Genomic DNA, 22,681 nt, shown 5'->3' with positions numbered 1-22,681 from the left:
AGTAGGACTACATTATGTACTAGACAGGACCACGATACTTAGTAACCAACACTAGTTACCGACGTGGTCCAAACATATGGAAAAAATATAGTTACATTAACATTGCGATGGCATTGGACATGACCACATCTGGTCCAATGCTGCATAACATAGGACCACCTACCAAACTACCTCCTTTGGTCCAACATATATTATGCTTACACAAGACCATTGCGTTCTCGACCACCTACGAAACTACTTCGTCTAGTCCAACATATATTCTAATTACACTAGACCATGGCATACTCTACTTACTATTATTGTGGTCCAAATGGACTAAATTTTTGAGCTAAACAATCCACCTAACTCTATTTCCAATAAAAACTTTTAAACGCTGTTTTTATTATTTTTTTTTTATTAAAAAATTTTTAGTTTACACAAGTATATTAAACTTAAAATATTTTATTTGGATGCTCCAATTCATTTTTTATAAAACAAATTTTATTTACATATATTACACTTAAATTATTATTAAAAACTTAACTCTATTTTGGGAGAGGTACGTATGTGTAACGAAAAAAAATCAGTTTTTATATTAGGTATAATTTTTGATCGAAGAAACCTGCCGGAAATGCCTCTTTTTTACGACCTGAAAAGCCCTCCTCATTTCTGTTTCCGCATTTACTGCTGTTTTTCCAATTGCTTCTGTAATAAATAAAAAATTATATATACATATATATATTGTTTTGTCGTTAATGAATAATTCAATTGTCCATACTTTTAAGTATGGTATACACCATCGAATAATCCTTAAAGCTCTTTTTGTTGCCAATTCCATTAATGTTGTATTCAAGGCAAAATTTACGCGCCAAAACTTTTTCGAAATTTTTTACAACCTCTCCTTGCAACAAGTATTGCACTGCTGAAATCTAATATGTTTAAAATGAAATTGGATTAGGCTCTTAACATAAACAGTTATTTTTATATATAAATTATAGGACTCTTACATCTCTATTATCATCATTTATTTCCGCCTCTAATTTCACGATATCATCATCTGTTTTTATAGGAAATTTGGAAATAGCTCTAACAGTTCCCTTCTCCTTTTGAGTTAGATTTTGTAACAAAACGGTTTGTTCCGCCAAAATATTAATGATAAAAAATAAAAATTGTCAATGTAAGTAAAAACACAAACAATATAAATTAAAAAACAGTAGTTCACTTACCTAAAAATAATTGGGGTATTCCGGCGTTCATCCGGCGAAGCTTTCCAGCTGTTTCCATTTTTTTTCCTTATGTACCAACTCCAAATATTTACATATGTATGTAAGTATGTATATGAAAACAAAATTAAAAATGTTAATTAGTGCAGCCATGTAATATTGGTATAAAAAGTAATTGGTCGTTATGTGGCAAACATAACATTTTCCAAGTTATGTTTTCAATTGAAAACACTTCATTTTCAGTTTTGGGTACAGCATCAGCTAAGCATATACCCAAAGCTGAAAAAGAGTCTAAGGGTTCTTTGAAAAAACTAATAGTATTAACATATCGTCTTCCAATTATTAGCCCAGAGCCGGAATCCGATTTTTCAAAAGCTTGAATATTTATAATAATAAAAGGGTAGATTAAACAGATATTATTTGGACTTTTTGTGCTAAAAAAATAATGCAGATTGGTATATGCTTTAATATTTATTATAATATATATTTATTTCTATAAATCCTGTTATTTTAGATTTAACATGAAAGTCAGAATATGTATTTATATTAGTTAGTTGCTTTAAAATTTTAGTAGGTTTTCTAACGTTTTTTTTAAATTTTGAAAATAATTTTCAAAGTCATACGCAGAAAAATTCTGAATAGCTCCTAACGTTTTTACACTATCAGCTAGGTGCAATAGACTGTGAACCTTGTATGAAACACTATCATCTCCAAATATTTTTGGAAAATTTTCAACGAATAATTTCAAGGCGTCTTCCGCGTTTTTTAAGTTTGAATGAACATTTTTTGGACAGAGCAGTTTTTGGAGAGCAATCTACAAGCGCAATGTAATAATAAAAACTCATAGTATACATCTTCATGCACTTTATCTTTTAGAGCTAAAATAGCCGTGTAAAGCAAAAATTGTCTGAATTCTGTAGCTTTCCAGTGTTCAACTTCCTCAAGACTTCGAGATAGACGAACGAATTCCTTTGGAATGTGAATTTTAAGCGATTCCAAATGATCGGATATTTGTTTTTTGTTTGCTACACATAGTCGCTTTTCATAACTTAATTTATTTTTTAAAATTCTAACTAAAAACTTTTTCATAACTCCAAGATCGATTAAATGCATTGGATCTAAAGGTACATGTGTTATCATTTTTAAATTTATTTTTTCAAATGGCGTTTTAACTGTGCGAAATTCTATTTGGTGATGATCAATGTGTCTTCGGAGATCGAAATCTTCATCACTTACAATTTTTCCCACTTTCGTGGGATACACAAGGATATTTCTATTTTTTTTTGCTTCTGCTGTGCACTTTGAGCACCCATGAGCTGATGTGTGATGCGGAATACCACATGCTCTAGCTGGTGCATCACATATTAAAGATCTAATTTTTAATTAATGTATTTTACCGCCTAGTTCTAACCCATTTACCCTTAGAATTTGAAACTTATTGACAAAATAGTTCAAAAACTTATCAATGTCACTTGGCTTTTTTTTGCCTTTATATATACCCACAGGAAATACCGATATATTTGGAATATTAACTATGCGTATTAAAATTGGCCAAAGTTGAGTTCTTGAACTATTGAATAATGGCAGACCATCAATATTAATATCAAATACAATTTCATTAAATTCTAACACACTACTTTCAATTTTCTTAATTTGATTTTTAAGGCCGAGATGAACATACTTTCCCGGGGGAACATGTTCGATAACCACTTCTTCATTTTTTAAGTCCAATAGAACTGAGGGACTTAACGGTACGGTCCAATCCATCCAATCCGTCTGACAATTTCAAAATGAGTAAATGTAGAGGTGGGCGATACATAATATATGAATACAACGACTTATCGATACTTTAAAAGGATTAAGCGCGCATTGACACACTACGCCTTTTATCGCCCAAACTGTAGGCGAGGGCACGTCGAGAAAAATTTAATTTAATTATAAACTTTTTAAATAGAATATAAAAATTTCGGTGCAAATAAGTTTACTATAATAGAAGTGTTTTCGAAAACTAAGAATAAAGATAAAAATTATATTAAGAAAAATATTTTTATGCACATTTTAAATGAAGCGTACAAAAATTTGATAATATGATATCAAAAAGATTGCAGAACACCAGACGAGAATATTCCGAAAACGAGCAACAAAAGTTTTCGGGTTTAAACTCGTTCTAAGTTAAAAATTTTATGCAAATCGATTTATTTTGTTATTCTCGATAATGAATAGTTCACTTTTAGACTAAAATATTCAATGTTTTTTATAATTTGCTTCAATTTGTTTTAAACTAAAATGAGAAATGTTTCAAATTCTTAGAAGACACGGTTCGTAAAATTGTATTTCAAAGATCTTTTTGAATTAAATGGTTGCTCTAATTCTTATACATATGTGATTGATGAAAGCAACCGCAAATACAGAAAAAGTTTAAGTGGGGTAAAAATTAACAAATTCATCAACGTGGTAATAAATAAGAAATATTTACGTTAATAAAGGTTTTTTGAAATGTATTAATTAATTTTCAATGACTTTTTAGGAAAAATAAATCGATATCTCGTTACGATTTATTTAAAATTATCGTTATTTTTATGATGTCCATTGCTAAATATACCTGCATACGAGTATAGCCGAATCAAATTGCCGAACAATCACGAAAAAGACGATGTTCAATTTCGGCCATGGTCCAGTGCAGCATAACATATGGTTAGGTATGTAACCAGATCTCATCGCCTCTACTTCGAAGCATTACCCAATTGGACTACGTGGTCCTCAAAATTTTGCATTGTCGGTTTGTAGGTTTCTGCAATATGGGTATGTAATTGTGAGAATTTCTTCTAGTTGGTCTTCGGTGTTGACTTTATCTGCCATTTCTCTCATTAATAAATATTTTGAGTACCTACACATACTGCATTTTTCTCATTTTTATGAGCTCGGTTATGTGTATTTGTTATAATTTCCAATTGCTTGTGTTTGTCTGTTATGTCTTCGACTAGATTTTGTACTATAAAGAGCTTGTGGTTTAGAAAATATTTACTTAGTAGTGATTTTATTGTGAATAGCTCTTGTTTATCAATTTAATCGCGTTATTGAAATTAGGTATAAAAATTTCTTTTAAGGTTTTTGTTAAATAGTCAGTGTTTTGATATTCAATAATGTGTCTGTGATACTTTGGAAAAGTCGTTTGTGTTTCTTTTTTATTTCGTTTAGTTTTCTTTAATATGATTTGATTCTTAAATGAATTTATCGTTTGTTTTGCATATGTATAGTTTTCGTTTAGTGAACTATGTACGTGTCGAGTGCATCGATTCTATTGTTGAAGTGTTAATTTGTCTTGATAGTGCTTCTGCTACTACGTTTTGATTTCCTGGTTTGTATACTATTTTTGCTCCAGATTTTTGTATACAATTTTTCTATCTTTGTAGTTTTATATTTGGATTTTTGTCCGAAATAGAAAATATTAATGCTTGGTGATCAGTGTGTACAGTTAAATCTGCTATGCCGTAAATATAATTCCCAAGTTTTCCTATAGCCCGTACTATTGCTAATAATTCTTTTTCCGTTGTACAATAATTTTCTTTTGTTTTTGTTAATGTTCTTGATATAAAAAATATAGGTTACTCGCATCTGTAGTTAAATCAAGAGGTTTTGAGAAATCAAAACTTTTTTTTTAATTTTGTTTTAATTATTTGTATAGCTTTTATAGCTTCGTTATCTAATTTAATTTCTTTCTTAGCTAAAATTTGTTTACTTCTTATACAATTTTTCCTTCTAGATGTATGGTTAGTGGTTTTGTTATTTTGCTATATCCTATATATGTAGATCTATCGTGGGAAAATATTTAGCTTTACCTAACGCTTGTATTGTCATGTTTATATCCGGAATAGGATATCTATCTGTTATAGTTTTTGAATTTAATTTTTGAAAATCTATCACTAATCTTTTCTTGGGATTTCCATTTTCATTTATACCCTTTTTTGGTACTGTCCAAACTAGTGAGTTATAAGGACTTCTCCTAGGTTGTATTATATTATTCTTTAATAATTTTTTTATTTCTGAATTGACGAAATCGTTATCTGCATACCGATATTGGTATTGTTTCGTCCAAACAGGTTCATTACTTTCTGTCCTAATGGTTGCTTCTATCGTATGGTAACTTTTCTGTTTTATTATTTCTCCTAATTATTTTTCTAATCTCCTCGTCATAATCTTTATTATCATTTGTGTAAGTTATTTTTTATTTTTTTATTTTTGATTTTTGTTTTTATTTATATGTTTTAATTGTAGTGACGTGAAATCTATTTCTGCATTTAATTTTTTCAATCCACAAAATCATATTATCATATCAGAATCTTTAATACCTTCTAGTTCAAAGAATGGTGAATCATGGCTAACAGATGTGTTATTTTATACTAGTCATGATGGAATATCCATGCATTGATTCTGTCCATACAGGATCTATTGATATACTCTTACCTATTCTGCATTTTTTTGATATGTAGTTGTTTGTAGCGCCTGAGTCGATCAAGATATTTACTTCTAGTTGTTTTGGACCATCTTTGAGTGTAAGGCAAGGTAGTCCATTCTTTAGCCTAAAAAAAGTACTCGATGTTTCGTCAGCTTCTTCCATGAATCTGAAGATTTGTTCTGGCTTAGGTTCAGGTTGTTGGTGTGTGTTGATCCTTTGTATCTTTTGCGGAATGATGTTTCTGTTGGAGTGATTTCGTTTGCACCCACTGTTTCTTCGAGGTTCGTCAACATCCATGCGTCCTTGTGGAAGTTGGTATGTATTTAATGTTTTTTGAGGTTGTACATAATTCTAATTGTTCCTCATTTGTTGCCTTGGTTGAAATTGATTTTGCCTGAAGTTGTTATTATGATGATTAGGTTGCCATTGTGGTGGATTAAAATTAAAAGGGTTTGTCTTTTGTGGTATTATTCCATGTTGATTAGTTGGTCTTTGCCAAAAGTTATTTATTTATTTGGATCGTAGGCACAGTGTGCAATGTGTACAGACGTATTTTTAATTGGCTCCGTGAATTCTGTGATTAAAACGCAAGCCACCAAAAATTAAAAGAACAAAAAGTGATTAAATAGAAAATAAACAAATAGCAAACAGTGCACACAAGTTGTTATAAATAAACATAAACAAATTGTGCATGAAACAAAAAGTAAAAAAAAAAAAAAATAATCACAAACAAAAGTGCTACTCAGCCTTAACAGCAAGGCCGTAGGCATTCTTTAAATGCCTACATTAGCTTTGTCGAGCCAACAACAGTAACTCCTGGCAAAAACAAAATTAACGACGATGACTCATCATCGCAGCGATCAGCTGAAAGAGCAGTAAGCGCAGCTAGCAGAAGCAGCAGAGAACAGCAAAAGGGCAACAACAAATGCACTGACAGCAAACAGTACGCAGGTACCAGCAAGCACCCGGACAGCGAAGGAAAACAAAAAGCAAGGTGAGAATGTACCAAGCAAAAAAGGGCCGTCTGTTCAGACTGGAATTGATCGCTATATTAACGTAAAAAGGAAACTAAGTCCAGTTAAATCAGCGCTCAATACCAAAAAATTTCAACCAGACACGCCAAATAGTAAAAAGCCAGAAATCCTAAATGGCAACAGATTTTCCATACTAAGCAATGGTTCAGACGACGATGCGAAGGGTACCACCACAGTCGTTAATGCCAAACCAACTCCAATATATTTGCGCGAGCGTAGCAGTAATACTCTTATTGCGAAATTAAGTGAAATTATAGGTACTAACAATTTCAATATAGTGCCTTTTAAAAAAGGCAATATAGATGAAACAAAAATTCAGTCCTACACTGAAAAAAGTTTCATGAAAATCGTTAAATTTTGATTAAATGAAAACAAGAATTACTATTCATACCAACTGAAGAGCTCAAAAAGTCTAGTTGTTGTCAGGTATAGAGTCTTCGGTAAACTCTAACGATGTGAAAGAAGCACTGAAAGAAGGTGGTTTTAGCATTAAATCAGTAATAAATATTTTTAACAAGAACAAAGTCCCAAAACCAATGTTCAAAATAGAACTGATAACAAATTGTAACCAACTAAAAAAAAAATGAAATACACCCGATTTACAATTTAAAATATCTGCTCCATCGCAGAATCACCGTTGAGGAACCACATAAGAGAAATGGTCTAGTACAATGTACAAACTGCCAAGAGTATGGACACACGAAAGCATATTGCACTCTACGCAGTGTCTGTGTGGTGTGTGGTGATCTACATCCTACTTCAAAATTTACTCTTTAAAAAGAGGATTTAAATAAAAAATGCAGCAATTGTAGCGGAAACCGCACTCCTAACTACAGGGGTTGCCCTGTATATAAAGATTTGAGATCAAAGTTGTCACAGGGCATTCAAGCACGTCGTAACCAAATGTTGAATATTCCTCCTAATGAAAATATTGAAATCCCCGTTCATATTTCTAAACCAGTGAATCCTAAAGACAATGCTGCACAAGGGAGCTAAGCAAACGTGGTGAAAGGCAATATTGCACAAATGCAATTGTTCCAAAACCAACCAAATGGAAGCGTTGAAACAATGATTTTCAACCTTACCCAATGTATGAACAATTTATGGCTTCAATGCAAAATATGATTAAAGAGATAATCAAATCACAAAACCAAATGTTGCAAACTTTTTTAAGTAAAAAATGAGTGTATTGAACTTTTGTTTATGGAATGCTAACGGTGTTAACCAACATAAACTGGAAATTATTAAATTTTTGGATGAAAATAATATTGATGTCATGCTATTGTCAGAAACTCATCTTACGAACAAAAAGAATTTCTTCATACCGAGATTTAGGCTCTATGTTTCTCATGTAACGCAAAACACAAGTACTGAGGCTCACGTCTTGTTAATCCGAAAGGACGACAGTTGTACTACACTGTTATGAATAAGTATAATAAGCTGGATATAATATCTCCTGGTAAGCCGACATACTGGCCCAGTGATAGAAGAAAAATACCAGACTTAATAGATTTTGCTGCAGTCAAAAATATAGATAGATCGCTTATGACATCTGATACATGTACAGACTTATCATCTGATCACTCTCCTGTATTAATAAAGTTATACGAACAGCCCATGATATTTGAGCCGAAAGTTTTTCTAACAGCACACTAACTGGTTGAAATATAGAAAGTATATCAGCACCCACATCAATATTGATTGCAAAATAAATACAGGAAGAGACATTGATGAAAATATAAGAGAAATTAATGACGTAATAACTAATGCAGCTGTATTGGCAACACCAAAAAGAAACAACAAATCAGTTGGTTTTAAAAAGATCACCAATAATGAAATAGAGAAACTTGTAAATGAGAAATGGCGAGCTAGGCGGGAACGGCAGTTAAATCGATGCCCTTCAACTCTGCTTCAACTGAAATCTGCTTTACGAAAGTTAAAAAAGGCGCTTAAATGCGAAGAGAAACACAACACTGAAAATTATATAAAGAAACTGTGTCCAAATTCTCGCAAGCAAAACTCTCTTTGGAAAGCACAAAAGTCTTTCAAGCCACCAGTAGATTCCAACATGCCTAAATACAGTTGAATGGTAATTGGGCACGTAGTGATGAGGATAAGGCAAATTGCTTTGCAAATCACCTAGAAAAGGTATTTCAACTCAATTGCCCAAAGAACAACTTTGAGTTGCCAACCTTGCCCAATACCGCAAAAGAGTCGCATGTGTCTATTAGGACTTCTACTTCTGAAGTTACTAAAATAATAAAAGAGCTTAACCCCAAAAAATCACCTGGACATGATAATATTACCCCAAAAATGCTAATTGAGTTACCAAATATTGCCGTAAAGGTGCTCTCTTTGCTCTTCAATGCAATTCTTAATGCAATGCAATTCTTAATCTCGGACACTATCCAAATTCGTGGAAAAAGTCGCAGATCATCTTGATAGACAAACCTGGGAAAGACTTAACACAGCCGTCTTCATGCAGACCAATCAGTCTTCTACTCTGTCTTTCTAAGATATTTGAAAAATTGTTACTATGGAAGATGACTCCTTTCCTCCACGAAAATAATATAATACCAACGCACCAATTTGGGTTTCATGAAAAACATAGCACGATTGAGCAAGTAAATAGAATTACTAACGAAATAAGAAAAGCATTTGAGCACAGAGAGTACTGTTCAGCTATATTTCTAAACGTGGCTCAGGCGTTTGATAAGATTAAAAATATTCTACCTTCAAAATTATATAAAACATTGGAATCGTATTTAAAAAATAGAAAATGTATGGTAAAAGTGGGAGATTTCATATCTGATGAAAGACAGATAAGGGCCGGTGTACCCCAGGGCAGTGTTCTAGGCCCAACATATATACAGCAGATCTTCCAACAGCTATCAATGTATTAACTTCTACTTTTGCGGACGACATAGCTATAGTGAGCCGTAACAAATGCCACATAATAGCATCAAGAATATTAGCCGAGCACTTAAAGTTTGTCGAAGAATGGCTAGCTAACTGGCGTATAAAGGTAAATGAACAAAAGTGTAAGCATGTTACATTTTCGCTTAGACCAAAAATGTGTCCGGCAATAAAAATTAACAATATTTTAGTACCCCAAGCGAATGAAGTAACCTATCTTGGCATTCACCTAGATAGAAGACTTACGTGGAAAAAACATATATATAGTAAAATAACTTGCATGAAGATAAGAGCTGCAAATTTAAATTGGCTATTAAATAAAAACTCCAAACTTAGCCTAGACAACAAAGTGCTTTTATATAATGCGGTCATAAAGCCGATTTGGATGTATGGCATTCAAATGTGGGGTACGACCTGTGCAACTAATATAGACATAATACAAAGGTTCCAATCAAAAATGCTTAGATCAATCACGTGTTCACCATGGTACATGCGTAATGAGAATATCCATAAAGACCTTGGTATTTCAATGGTAAGGAAAGAAGTAGAAGACAGCAGAATTAAATATATATGTAAACTCTGTGATCACCCAAACCCTTTATCTACTGCTTTGGTACATTCCTGCAATCAAACACGCCTTAAAAGAAGAGATATGCCCGCGTACTGAGGAGCAATGTATCACCTAAAAAGCTCAATCATTTGCTTGAGCGTGTCCAGTTTTTAAATAGGTTTAAGACTTTATTATTACCTATTGTTAGGCTTTCAAAACAAAAAGCAGATTCAATAAATAAAAAGATATTGAAAAAAAAAAAAAACAAAAGGCTACCCAAAAGATACTTGGTCAAAGAACGGAAGTCGTGAGCTGCTTGAGTCACATGTAAAAGAATCGTTTCTGGCCACTCGCAAGTGAATGGCAATCAGAGAACTTTCCTCACTTGCGTGAACTTCTACACAGAAGATTTTTCAAGCTACCTGGCTGTCTCCGGATCGAACCACCAACCAGATCGATCATGTCCTTATAGACGGAAGACACGCCTCCAGTGTTTTAGATGTGCGTGCGCTCCGAGATCCTAACATCGACGCGGACCACTATCTTGTTGCAGCTAAGATTCGCACCCGCCTCTGTGCAGCAAAAAACGCACGCCAACAAACACAAGGAAGGTTCGACGTCGAGAATCTGCAGTCACAACAGACAGCCGAACGATTTTCTACTAGGCTTGCACTACTGCTCTCTGAGAGCACTCGTCAACAACTCGGTATGAGGGAACCGTGGGACGGCATTTCAAACTCCTTATGTACAGCAGCCTTCTCAACATCGCATATAAGGTCCTATCGAGCGTATTGTGTGAAAGATTAAAGCCCACCGTCAACAAACTGATTGGACCTTATCAGTGTGGCTTTAGACCTGGCAAATCAACTACCGACCAGATATTCACCATGCGCCAAATCTTGGAAAAGACCCGTGAAAGGAGAATCGACAAACACCGCGGTGGTGTCAGCCTTTATTTTCATCAACCAACATCAACCAGGTGAGCAGCGGCACCTTCCCAATTAAGGGACCGGACATTCCAGGTTCATGCCCTCAAATCATAGTCCTTATTTCGTTTGCCATGGTCGTCATCAAAAAGGGGGTCTCTCATCCGAGGCTGTTGGTAATTTTTCATTGGTACTGTTTTTTTTCGTGGCGGGTCCCAAACCACTCCGTTGGAAGGACCAAGTGGAGAAGGACCTGGCTTCGCTTTTAATATTCAATTGGCGCCACGTAGCGAAGAGTAGAAATGACTGGTGCGCTGTTGTTAACTCGGCTATAATTTCGTGAGCGGTGTCTTCGCCAGTAAAGAAGAATGTGCATGAACAGTTTTTATTGGATTTGAACAATTTTTTGTCGTAAAGTGGAATACGCTAAGGGAATTATTCACGCAAAGTTGAATCCCGTTATATTAATTATTTCTTGATTTGTGCATTGGAAACTGAACGATTAAAGCGAATTTTAAAATTATGTTATATCGGAAGTAGGCGTGGTTGTTCTCCGATTTCGCCCTTTTCACATTGTGGTATAGGTTAGTTATTCATTTATCGTCCGATTTCATCCATTTTCACATTGTATGGAGAAGTTCTCATAAGAGTTATGTTCAGCAAAATAGGTTGTTAAAGCCTAAGTGGTTTAGGAGATATATACATTAAACTTATTAGAAGGCGGTGTCAAGCCCACTTTTCAAACCTGTTTGTCCGCAGGTGTCGCTTGCCACTACGATCCCTTGTACCAAATTGCGGCTTATATCTTAATTTAGCGCATAGTTATAGCACTTTATGTGTTTTCGGGATTTACTTAAAATAAAAAACGTATTCCTAGCAATTCAAAGTTAATTTTAATTATTTTGTTGTATTTATGTTACATATGTATATAGTACACTAGATTTTTACCCGCGGCTTCACCCGCAGTGGAGCCATTAATTAAGTATGAAAGATAAAGGGTAAGGCTATAATAATAGAAATGGGTCAATATGATAACTAAAATTTATTGCTTGGCTGAGATCAACAATTTTTAAAAATTACTGCAGACAATGAAGTTTCAACACCTTAAAATATGCGTATTGAAATGCAACAACAAATGTTAAAATATATTTCACCGTAGGCTGCAAGAGCCGTAATGTCCAACATGTTGAAGAACATCGCTAGTGGCCATCGTTTTATTTGTCTTAGTGTTGGATAGTCCGCAAACATTTGGTCCATTCGATCAACACCACCTTTGGTACGATTATAAAATTCAATTATTTCAGGTTTCCCACTGTCAGTTATTTCAGCATCATTATGCATGGTCGAAAGCAAAATTACTGCTTTATTTTTTTTGGGAACATAAGAGCACATTGTCACATTATTTTTGAAGCCAAATGTCGTTAAACCAATTGTCCTGTTTTTGTTCTGCTTCATATCTTGAGAAATATATGATTTGTTTTTGCGCAAAGTTCCAACGATCGTGAGTTTCCAGGTGAGAAGCAGTTTTGCAACTGGCAAGGTCGTAAACAAATTGTCCTTTGTAATGTTCCGGCCACTTCCTTGGTATTTGGCAGACAAATCCTTCACCACTCGTTCGCCTTGGTTCGTTTCCCTACCAGTTTCTGCTTGGCCAGTATATATTTGTCCACGCAGTGGATATGCATTTGTGACATCGCAAATCCACCAAACCTTGACACCATATTTAGCAGGTTTTGACGGTATGTACTGCGTAAACCATGTGCGTCCACGGTAAGGATATAATTGTTCATCAATCGTCAAGCATGAGCTGGGCTTGTAATGTGCAGCAAGATTATTGTTCATCATCGGCCACAACTCACTGATCGGTGCTGCTTTATCAGTTAGTAAGCGTGTTGCAAGAGTGTTTATATCGTCAAACCTTAGGAACCGCAATATCGAACAGAAACGGTTGACTCCCATTGTGGCGCGATATAAAGGATAGTTTTTGACGCTCCATACATCACGAACATGTTCTCCATTTCTATGGTTCGCACCAGTCATAATAAGTATACCAAAAAATGCATACAGCTCTGTTATTGACACAGGCGTCCATGACTTAGGAGTTGTGTTTGGATGCGCATTGCTGTAAGCATTATAAGATTCTTTTGCTAACTTATTTGTGTGGCGCATAATTATATCAGCCATTTCAACGTTCATAAAACATTTGAATGTTTGCTCTATTGGCAACATTTCAGTGCATCTAGCTGGTCCAGAACGTTCTCTTATAATATTTTGTCTGAGTACCTGACGACTTACATTTGGTTCTTTCATCCACTCAGTACCATCACGTGCAACAAATTTTTCGGCACTAGGAGGTAATTCATTATTTTCTTCTACTTCTTCTTCTTCATCGTCTTCTTCATCATCCTCATAGTCCGCATAATCAGGTAATACTTCTGCGGCACTTTGCGAAACTTCAGCATCGTTATCAGCAATTTCAATGTCATTGATTTGAATTTCTTCTTCATCTTCTGAGTCAAAGTTATAGGGAGCGTCATCGTCACAAATTTCATCAAATAAAGATTGTATATATGATACTCGCTGTTCCTCAGTTAGCCTGCATAATAAAAAAAATTAGTATATGTTTACATTGTTGCTTTTTTCATTTTTTACCTTCTATATGCTGCACTTGATAAATATTCGTTTCTTCTTGAAGTCATTTCGTATCCAGTTATTTATAGTTTCAGTTATATTTATTTTCACTTATATTTTCACTTCTTACACTTTTGAGCACCAAAACAATAATGAAAATATCAACAGGCAGCATTTATAATAACACCTCGTGTGAAAACAACCCTTGCAGCTGCATATAAAATACAAAAACCAGTTATACCAGTGTATTTGCTACCTACGTACCCATACCTTGTGCGACCTTTTTGCACATACATATCTTTTGAACCAGGTAGAATATTTCAATGAAATAAAAACCAAAATGTGTATTGGTTGTTACTCTACAAGTATATTATTATAAATTATATTATTTTGTTTTGCATTTATCAGGACAACAACAAAAAAAATCCACTGTTGCATGTCCTGACTTTATTTGCCCATATCGCTGGAACCAGTAGGAATATACGAATGAAACAAAAGACAAAATACTTGTTATATATTAAAGTATACATTTCAAGAAAAAAAAATCATAGAAATCGGTTGAATCTTCTTCTTCTTAACTGGCGTAGACACCGCTTACGCGATTATAGCCGAAGTTTTCATTGGGTGTTTTTTTTTTACGTGGTGGGTCCCATACCTAGCGCACAACCCTATGTAGGGGATGTTTCGCCTTCTCACTTTACCTCGCCTTAAAACGGATGTTCTTAGGCTACCCAGAGGATACTTGACCAAAGACCGGAAGTCGTGAGCTGCTTGAGCCATATGTAAAAGAATCGTTTCTGGCCACTCCCAAGTGAATGGCGATCAGAGAACTTTCCTCACTTGCGTGAACTTCTACACATGACCCCATCCTCCAAATAAGCATTAAAAAAACCGCAAAATAAGGTCCCGGGTACAAACGTATCCCGGGTGTGTGATACGTGGTATTTTCTGGGTGTGTGTTCTAGGGTTATGGATGTAACTATGACAATGCATTCGCAATTTGTCTCCGGCGACGATCTACAGTTCCACTGAAGTTTTTTTCAATTGGTTCCAATGGTACCACTATATCAACAAAAGTTTTTGTCGTTGTTTTATCTGAGTATCTAATCCCCGTTAAGGTGGTGAGGACCGTTCCAGTTGTCGTCGACGTTATCTAACGGGAGGCCCAGGAGTCGTGATTTTTTGACGGTGTCGGACTATAAAGAAAAGGTTGTCAGATGAGTGGGGTTGGCAGGGCATGTAAAGAGGTAGCCAGTGTCATGCAGAGACTCTTTACATGCAGGACATACATATGTTAGATATGTCACAGTCTATTCTGGACAGTAGGAGTTTAATTTGCTACAATATCCACAACGAAGCTGCACAAGGGTCAATGGCATTTCTCGCGGCAACTCGAGATTGTGATTTGACTCCGAGAACGCCATCCCCTGGAAGGGAGTCAGTGGAAGTGTTGATAGCTCTACTGTGAAGGGCGGTCAGTACCTGTCGGAAGTTCGTTTCGCCCGAAGTCCGGTCGTCGTATTGGTCGATTTCGTCGACGTAATTGAGAAAGGACCTCCCGATGTTCCTAGAAGGCGGTGATTTCTGCGAAAACATCCCAGCAGGAAGTGCTTGGAGAGGAGTTCGTTATGCTCTTTAATTGGTAGCATAAGCGGCACACTATGTAGATGTACGATGGGAGACATCAAGTCGCATCCTGTCGTGGTCCGAAGTGCAGTGTTCTGGCAGGTCTGTTGCTTCATCATCTGCGTTCCACTGCATCCAGGCGACCATATTGGTGCAGCGCAGTTGAGGACCGGCCGGCCGATTGCCTCGTAAGTTGCTAAAAACGTTTATTTCTTTTTCTCCATATGCTGCCGGCTAGCGAATTAAGGATTTTGTTGCGGCTCTGTACCATGGCGATAATCCGGGTCGTATGGGTAGTGAAGGAGCACCAAAGGCTACACCTAAAATCTTGACGACGTCGACTGCAATATTAAGTTCAAGTCTATACTCCTTCGTCCAGTTCGTAAAAACGGTCGCTGTGGATTTGGTGGGGAAAGTATGAGGTTCCGTGCAGTGAGGAAACGAGAAAGATCGGAGAGGTTGAGTATATAGTTTCGAACACATGCCATCGATACCATTGCCCGACGTCAATATCGTGCAATCATCAGCGTACAAGCTTATGGAAATTCCCTCTGGCGGCCGAGGGAGTTTCGAGACGTCAAAGTTAAACAGTAACGGGGAGAGGACACCACCCTGCGGAACCCCTTTTAAATTCTTCTCAGTTTAGGTGTTTCACCTTGAAATATTACGGATGATTGACGACCGTTCAGGTAGTTCATGCTCCACCTCTTCAATCCTGGAGGAAGCAAAGTTTTCTCAATGTCCTGCACTAGCGTTGTATGGTTAACTGTGTCAAAAGCTTTTGACAAGTCCAACGCTATGAGGATCGTTCTCTCACAAGATGATTTCTGATTGGAGCCACAAACTATCTGAGCATTTATGACGTTAAGTGCTGTGGTGAAAGTGCTGCGCACTTTTTGGAATCCATGCTGGGGGTTGGCCAGGCTCAGCTGGTGAGTGAAGGTTGGGAGTAGCAAGGCCTTAAGCATCTATCCCATTCCGAACGTGTTGTGGTCGCTCGTAACGTTGCGAGGTAGGCAGCCTGTTTTCTCTCCGCTGCGACACGGCACTCCTCGTCCTACCAGCTGTTCTCTTGCCCTTTCCGAAAACTAATGGTTTCTGTTGCAGCTGAACGTAAGGAGTTTGAAATGCCGCCCCACAGTTCGGCTGTCTGTTGTGATTGCAGCTTCTCGACGTCGAACCTTCCTTGTGTTTTTGGCGTGCGTTTTTTGCTGCACAGAGGCGGGAGCAAATCTTTGCTACAACAAGATAGTGGTCCGAGTCGATGTTAGGATCTTGGAGCGCACATACATCTAAAACACTGGAGACGTGTCTTCCGTCTATCACAACATGATCGATATGGTTCGTGGAATCTATTACCACCGATAACCATATTTTGGGACCCGGCGAAGTCGATCAGCCTCAACCCATTTAGGGATGTTTCCTCGTGGAGGCTAAATTTACCGACCGTAGTGCCTAAGATAACTTCTTTGCCCATCTTGGCGTTAAAGTCGCCAAGCACGATTTTGACATCGTGGCGGGGGCAGCTCTCATAAGTGCGCCCCAAGCACTCATAAAAGGCATCTTTGGTCACATCGTTCTTCTCTTCCGTCGGGGCGTGGGCTCAAATCAGCGATATGTTGAAGAACCTCGCTTTGATGCGGATTGTGGCTAGACGTTCATTCACCGGAGTGAATGATAGTACTCTGCGACGGCGTCTCCCTCCCACCACGAATTCCACACCAAACTTGCGCTCCTTTATATTGCCACTGTAATAAATGCCACAAGGACCTATTCGCCTCTGTCCCTGTCCCGTTCATCGTATTTCTTGGACGGCGGTGGTGTCAGTCTTTATTTTCATGAGGACATCAACCAGCTGAGCAGCGGCACCTTCCCAATTAAGGGACCGGACATTCCAGGTTCATGCCCTCAAATCATAGTCCTTATTTCGTTTGCCATGGTCGTCATCAAAAAGGGGGTCTCTCATCCGAGGCTGTTGGTAATTTTTCATTGGTACTGTTTTTTTTCGTGGCGGGTCCCAAACCACTCCGTTGGAAGGACCAAGTGGAGAAGGACCTGGCTTCGCTTTTAATATTCAATTGGCGCCTCGTAGCGAAGAGTAGAAACGACTGGCGCGCTGTTGTTAACTCGGCTATAATTTCGTGAGCGGTGTCTACGCCAGTAAAGAAGAATGTGCATGAACAGTTTTTATTGGATTTGAACAATTTTTGGTCGTAAAGTGGAATACGCTAAGGGAATTATTCACGCAAAGTTGAATCCCGTTATATTAATTATTTCTTGATTTGTGCATTGGAAACTGAACGATTAAAGCGAATTTTAAAATTATGTTATATCGGAAGTAGGCGTGGTTGTTCTCCGATTTCGCCCTTTTCACATTGTGGTATAGGTTAGTTATTCATTTATCGTCCGATTTCATCCATTTTCACATTGTATGGAGAAGAGTTATGTTCAGCAAAATAGGTTGTTAAAGCCTAAGTGGTTTAGGAGATATATACATTAAACTTATTAGAAGGCGGTGTCAAGCCTTTCAAACCTGTTTGTCCACAGGTGTCGCTTGCCACTACGATCCCTTGTACCAAATTGCGGCTTATATCTTAATTTAGCGCTTAGTTATAGCACTTTATGTGTTTTTGGGATTTACTTAAAATAAAAAACGTATTCCTAGCAATTCAAAGTTAATTTTAATTATTTTGTTGTATTTATGTTACATATGTATATAGTACACTAGCTTTTTACCCGCGGCTTCACCCGCAGTGGAGCCATTAATTAAGTATGAAAGATAAAGGGTAAGGCTATAATAATAGAAATGGGTCAATATGATAACTAAAATTTATTGCTTGGCTGAGATCAACAATTTTTAAAAATTACTGCAGACAATGAAGTTTCAACACCTTAAAATATGCGTATTGAAATGCAACAACAAATGTTAAAATATATTTCACCGCAACAAAAATAATTAATTCTGATTTCCAACAATTTAAAAAACTAAAATACTAAATAATATACTACAAGCGTCTTTTCGCGACAATGGCAAAAGCTAAAAATCATAAATTGAACAACTTTCTGATGCTTCTTCACAGAAAGAAGTCAGAAAAGTGGAAACAACGGAGTTGTCGATTTATAATATTTGTCCATTCTAAAATATTTTTCCGTGACTCGCAAAAATCTGCGTCGATATGTATGCAAGCTCATACATATGCGTACATATTTAAGCTAGTTTGTAGGCGAAGCTTTTACAGCGGCAAGGGAAGCGGTCAATAGGCGGTCATTCGTTTATTTTTTTCGGCACAGCTTGGATTTTCTATCATCACACAAGTGCTGAACCAATGAGCGCGACAGATATTAGAATACACACGTTCTTAGGGGGACACACAGTGAAAGCGAGTTAGTGACGTGACGTGTTTTTTAGTGCTCCGTTTATGGCATCAAGTACGATAGGAAATAATCCTAATTTGGTTCCTATGCGCGCAGAAACACACACAATGTCCACATCAGCACAAGCTAGTCAAAAACTGAGCATAATAAAGCTACAAAAGCGGTGAGTGCTAAAACAATTAATAAGTATTTATTTATTTGGGAGAAGGTTCGCACAAAAGGGAAATCGAGAAGAGCGTCTTAGCTCTCCCTTTGATACCTGCTTAGATCCCACAACCCACAACCCACGCAAAGAGAAATTCCTGGGCATTTTAAGCTGAGGAGTTCTCGAGCAACAGCTACACCAGCGGACTGCTATAGGAATAGCTGAGAAATGTCAGCTAAACCTAAAGCAGCATATGCCATCTCTGGTAAGAAGGAGGATTGTAGCTCGTTTACAACGAGCACAGACACTTAAGTTGTTACACCAACTTTAAAAGAGGTGATCCCACCAAATACGGCCACGCACGATGTGACTCCATCAAGTAACATCACAATGGCAACTAACCAAGCCAGCGCAGCCGACCTGCCAACACAAGGCACCACTAGAAACGAAGATGTAATAAGTGTGAGCGAAGGAGAGAGCGCGCTTACTGGTCTAGGCATACTAATAGAGGAGTTAATCGCGCTCACCCATGGCCAAAAGCAAAGGCATGTAAACCAGCATATGCGAAACATAATAGACAAAATGTCGCAATTGCAAAAACAAGCAGTAGCAGAGGTGAGAGAGTCGACAATCCACCTGACCGCCCAGACAAAAAGAGGTCGCATTACACTCAGCGAAGAACCAATGGCGGAAGAGCAGACTCAACAACAAAGCAAGCGATCTAAACCTAATTGGTCAGTTAAAACGATCAGAAATAACAAATGATATTTCTACTCAGCAAATGTTTGGAGCCACTGCAAAGTCGCCAGCAATAAAACAATTCGGCACGCAGCCATACAAAGGGCCCATTAATAAGGCAACAACAACAAAGCCAATAGAAGAACAGTGGAATATAGTAGCTAAGAAAGGCAACCAGAAGACAGCAAAATTGCCGAAAACAAAACCCCAAGCGATTTTTATATCAAAAAATGGGAACCTTTCCTAAGCGGAGATGCTACGGAAAATCAAATCCGACTCAACACTTAGTGGATTCGGAAATGTCGTGACAAAGATACGCAAAACGCAAAGTGGTGAAATGTTGCTACAATTCAGCGGAGCAGTGATTCCAACCGAATCTAAGGAGTCTATGAAAAAATGTCTTGGGGATCAAGCCCACATTAAACTTCTGACCCAGGAGATTCTACTGGAGTGCAAAGACCTTGATGAAGTCACAAGCAAGGAAGAAGTCCTTTATGCTCTGCAAAGGGAATTAGGAAACCCTGAGCTGACAATCTCGTCAATCAAGAGCTTAAGAGAGTCCTATGGAGACACCCAAACGGCACTCATTAAACTCCCGATTGAAGCAGCTAGACAGCTGCTAGTGACTAGAGAGCTGAAAGTTGGTTGGGTAAGCTGCCGTATACGAGAATATAGGCAACCACAGCGATGCTTTAAATGTCTCGACTACGGACACACTGCAAAAACATGCACAAACGAGGACAGATCCAGACTCTGCAGGAGATGTGGCGACTGGCAGCACCAGGCAAAGGATTGCAACAACAAACCAAAATGTTTGCTCTGCTTGAAAGCCAGTACAAAAGAAATTGAACACTTTACAGGAAGCGTCAGGTGCCCGATATACAAGAAAGCAGCTCAGCAGGTCACATGAGGTTCTTACAACTGAACGCAAACCATTGCCAAGCGGCACACGACTTATTGAAACAGTCAGTTGCCGAAAAGCAAATTGATGTGGTTCTACTAAGTGAATCATAAACAATCGGACAAGGCGTAACCTGGATAAGTGACACTCGAAAGAAAGCGACTATATGGAAATGCAATCCCAACTTTGCGCAGCTGGAACGCCTTTCTCTTCAGATGGTTTTGTTCATACAACTATCAATAATATTAACATATACAGCTGCTACTTACCTCCAAGCCTTAGCGACGAAGAATACAGGCGTATTATCGACAACCTAGTGGTCGATGCCAGATGCAAGACCAAAGTTATAATAGCTGGTGACTTTAATGCCTGGGCTATCGAGTGGGGATGCAAAAGAACCAACAGCTAGAAGCTTTTGCTTCTCTTGATCTGGAGCTTTTAAATGCTGGCAACCAATGCACATTTAACAAAGGTGGCCGACAATCTGTGATAGACCTAACGTTCGTACACTCGCGCTTAGTTTGCAAATCTCACTGGGAAATTAGTGATCATTACCCTTTTAGCGATCACTATGCAATTATATTCGAAATAAATACCGCACACGAACGACAGCGTTTACCGACCCTAAAAAGAAGTAACTGGCGACCCACAACGTTCGACCCAGACCTTTTTGAAGAAGACTTCAGGCTAACTTCTATTACCGACAATTTTTTGTCGGCTAACAAAGCTGCTCACCCAATTATGAGCTGTATTAAGAATGCATGCGACGCTTCAATGTCTAAGCTATCTCGACCCAAACACCATCCCCCAGTGTATTGGTGGAATGAGACGATCGCCAGGTTACGAAAAGAATGCCAGCAAGCAAGGCGATTATACCAAAGGTCACGAGGTACACCTGTATACACCACTCTCCAAAAACATTTTAAGGAGAAAAGAAAACTACTGAAACAAACAATTAAAAAAAGCAAACGGGAATGTTTCCTTAAACTGTGCGACGATGTCGAAAACAACGCTTGGGGACTCGCTTACAAAACGGTAATGGGGAAACTCCGAACTGACGGGCAAATGCCAACCTCCCCCTCAACAATTGAGAGAATTGTTTCAGTCCTCTTCCCTATTCAACGCCCACTCCATCAGGAGATCGTGAGAAGCATGCAAACGGTTAAATCCGTCTAAAGACCCCTTTCGAACTATGTATAATACATGCATCCAGGAAGGCCGCTTTCCCACCATATGGAAAAAGCAAAACCTGATACTATTGCCGAAACCTAACAAACCAATGACCGAACCGTCCCACTTCCGCCCCTTTGCATGTTAGACTTCGCTGGAAAGATCCTGGAGCGGATCATGAATGAATGAATGAAAGTTGAGGAATGCACTGCGACCTTTGGTCTATTGTGCCCTCTCCTGACTCACATTGACTCACTCAGCCCCAGCGCATGAATAAAATCCAATAGCCTCCCGGGTGCTAGTGAGGCAATGTGATCCCTATCCGGAACTATCGATCCAAGGGCCTTCGCCCTGCGTCTCCAGACTGCTGTACAGTCGATCAGCAGGTGCTCCGGGGTTTCAGGCTCCCTATCACAGAACCGGCAACTTGCACCAGAGGATAGGCCCATGCTATGCATGTGCCTATTCAGTTTGCAGTGGCCGGTGTACCATGCGACCAGTAACCTGAGTTTGTTCCTTGGGAGGTTCATTACCGTTTTGAATCTTTTTAGGTTGTAACCCCCCATTAGCAGCTTGGCATGTCTCATACCGTGAGTTTGGTGCCAATGCTGCTCCCTGCCCACTGCTTCTTCCTTACGGAGCAGCTCTCTCATGGTATGAGGACCCACCCCCATGAAGGGTTCGGGTCCTACCATCTTGGTGGAGGCTGCGGAGCGGGCGAGCTCGTCTATAACTTTATAACATAATAGTAAGCTATTTCGAGGATAGAACTTTGAGCTACAACACAAGTGAAGGCTCTAAAAAATATAAAGTCTCTGGTGGAGTACCCCAAGGATCTGTTCTTGGGCCGCTACTATGGAACGTCATGTACGATGGAGTACTACGACTGAAAGTACCCAAAAACGTGCATATTATTGGGTTCGCAGACGATATCGCTGTTATGGTTAAAGCAAAACATATACACGATATAGTTCCGATAACCAACAGAACAATAGAGTTAATAAGCGACTG

The 22,681-nt window shown here is 38.0% G+C and overlaps 1 long non-coding RNA gene across 2 annotated transcripts in view; it reads right to left on the bottom strand.

Annotated features, from left to right (window-relative positions):
* Positions 1-425: 425 nt before the first annotated feature.
* LOC125775652 (uncharacterized) overlaps positions 426-22,681 on the bottom strand; it is a 64,969-nt gene continuing 42,713 nt past the window's right edge. Inside the window, exons 3-7 of one of the 2 annotated variants that reach the window (XR_007421240.1) lie at positions 5,667-6,232; positions 1,206-1,283; positions 987-1,082; positions 758-908; positions 426-684 (exon numbers count right to left, since the gene is read on the bottom strand). This is a non-coding gene — a long non-coding RNA (uncharacterized LOC125775652). The other variant, XR_007421239.1, reaches the window with a different exon arrangement.

This window comes from Bactrocera dorsalis, chromosome 1 (assembly GCF_023373825.1).
Source record: "Bactrocera dorsalis isolate Fly_Bdor chromosome 1, ASM2337382v1, whole genome shotgun sequence".
In the NCBI taxonomy this organism is placed as follows: domain Eukaryota; kingdom Metazoa; phylum Arthropoda; class Insecta; order Diptera; family Tephritidae; genus Bactrocera; species Bactrocera dorsalis.
Note: the sequence above shows the minus strand (reverse complement) of the source record. Positions and strands in the feature narration are given on the sequence as shown.